At 37.2% G+C, this 2,297-nt stretch overlaps 1 protein-coding gene across 1 annotated transcript in view; it reads right to left on the bottom strand.

Moving 5' to 3' along the window:
• LOC144653533 (ATP-dependent DNA helicase DDX11-like) overlaps positions 1-863 on the bottom strand; it is a 70,800-nt gene extending 69,937 nt beyond the window's left edge. The window contains exon 1 of the mRNA XM_078513532.1: positions 854-863. The gene's annotated coding sequence lies outside the window, so the exon portion shown is untranslated. The remainder of the gene's footprint in view (positions 1-853) is intronic.
• Positions 864-2,297: the final 1,434 nt, after the last annotated feature.

The following is a 2,297-nucleotide window of genomic DNA, read 5'->3' as shown; positions in this document are numbered from 1 at the left end:
GTTGAGTTGAGATATTTTCGCTCCAAAACTACTGAGCTGCACTTAGCAAGTCACAGCCAATTCATTAAGCTACAAGAACGTTTTCTCTTTAAAATAACACGCCGGGGCGTTAGCAGCGTGGAATATTTAGCAGCTTATTATATTACGAGCTCAACTAGCCAATCCGAGTGAGCTTAACCGAACGATTTGAATAATATGAGCAAGAACTAGCCAATAGGAGAGTCTCAAAACGACAGTAAAAGTACATGTCAACGTGGCGTGCTTAAACGTGGTTCAGAGATAAAAATCATTACTTTTCCCATCAGTAGTAATTAAGTTTCGCATCGACACAGCTGTTTGTGTCGATTATGGGTTACTTTGTTAATTATGACAACCGAACAACACTTCAATACAACATTTTTAATTATTTATACCGAGCTTTCATTAATAATTTTTAAGCTGAGTTACCATTAATGCACGTTGGTTGAGAATGAAGTGTAAACACTTACGTAGAAATTGAAAGATTTATTAACGTTCCTAAAGCTTTAAAAATTGACGTTTAATAAAAATTCAAAATGCAAACAAAAAATATAATTTCAACGAAATAGTTTATTTTATGCAACCAATAGAAAATAACTAAGTGGTAGAAAATGTACATAGCCTTTAATTTCCACAACTTATTAAAGGGACTATGTAACGGAGATTTCGCAGATTTTTGAAAAAAACCAATATCTTTGAATATCTAAAGGAGATATAACCTTAATTTGCGGATAGAAATCAAGCTACGGCTATAAATATCAATTTTTTATGGTGCGCGCAGACAATTTGAAACCGTTTGCATAACGTTTTCAAATTGCAATCTGTTTCCATCCGCGCGATCCGCAGCCAATAATGCTAGTTAACAGTTTCAGTGCTCTAATATAGCAATTTTTTTTTTTATAAAAACGGACTATTATTTCTAGGTTTCATGCGACACAAATATAAATTTTGGCTGTTCAAAAATCTGATAAAATCCGTGACATAGTCCCTTTAAAATATCTGTCTTGCGTAGCGAAAAACTAGCGAAAAACAGTTGAAAGATAAGGAGCTATATCATTACTTTTATCATTGAAGGATTTCAACATTATTCGCAAAGAAATGAAAAGTCTTTAAGTCAGGCTTGATAAATATTAAACGAAACTTCCCTCATTAAACCACTTACCTGCCTGAGTTTTTTTCGCGACAAAATGGACCTTTACCTCCGGGGGAGGGTCATTACTGCCGCCAACAACAGCCCGTTACTTGATTCAAACGGACCAATCAGAGTTGATGATAGAACCAGGTACTTGACGTTGATGATAGAACCAGGTACTCGACCTTGACCTTGCGTGGCGGCCGTTGGCGCGGGAACGGTCACAAGCATTTGAGGAAAGCCGAAGAGGCGATCTTTTAGCCAAATATTTCGTTCTTCACGAGTTTTTCGACCGCCAAAGCACACGCATGTGGAGTGAAATTTATTGGGCTTTTCCTTTTGAGGAGAGAGCGATTTGTGGAGCGACGTCTGGCCAGCGATCGATTAAGTGGTCAGCCTTTCCTTCTTTTTAGAAGGAGAGACGACGATTTCGAATAACTTCACTAAACGGTACTAGAATGGCTTCAAAATCGGCACAAGAGACAAGAAAACGACACATTTGAGGTAGGAAAACTTTATTTCAAATTAGATAGTTAATAACACAATTTTTTTACGATCACTGACTTTTCCATGCAATTCTCTATATACACAAGCTGTCCCATACACCACGTATTTTGAGCTTGGGGAGCCTGTAGATTAACAAACATCCAAAATTGACGAAACCCTGAACGCAGCGAACCCGGAAAGTAGCAATCTCCCGAAAGCAACCCTCCGAAAGTTGCGCCCTTAAACGCAAATCGTTATCCGGTATGTACGTCTGAAGAAGAACTTTCGCTAACAATCTCAATAAAATTGCTCATACAATACCACGGAAAGAGGGAAAACAAATGCTTTTTACCATCAACGTCGTACGAAGAGTTTAACTACAAAAATCCTACTAAATTTTGGCAACCACTGTCTCGAGAGGCAATGGTGTTCAATGTTGCTTCTTTAGCTACTGAGCTACTGAAGCTGTTAGTATTAGGGCAATTGTGGCTTATATAGCCAGAAAAAAATTAAATCTAAAAAATCCGGTTTAATTAATTAATAGCGATTTTGTAGTAATTTTTTAAATTTACCACAATGTACGTTTGTTTTGAAAGGGGAGTGATCCCCCAACCTATTATCGAAAGTAGGTATAATTCGAAAGTAGCGAAGGTCGTTAATA

The sequence above is a fragment of the Oculina patagonica genome, chromosome 5, assembly GCF_052425735.1.
Source record: "Oculina patagonica isolate OP01 chromosome 5, crgOcupat, whole genome shotgun sequence".
NCBI lineage: Eukaryota > Metazoa > Cnidaria > Anthozoa > Scleractinia > Oculinidae > Oculina > Oculina patagonica.
The sequence above is the reverse complement of the archived record's forward strand: the minus strand, read 5'-3'. Positions and strand labels throughout refer to the sequence as shown.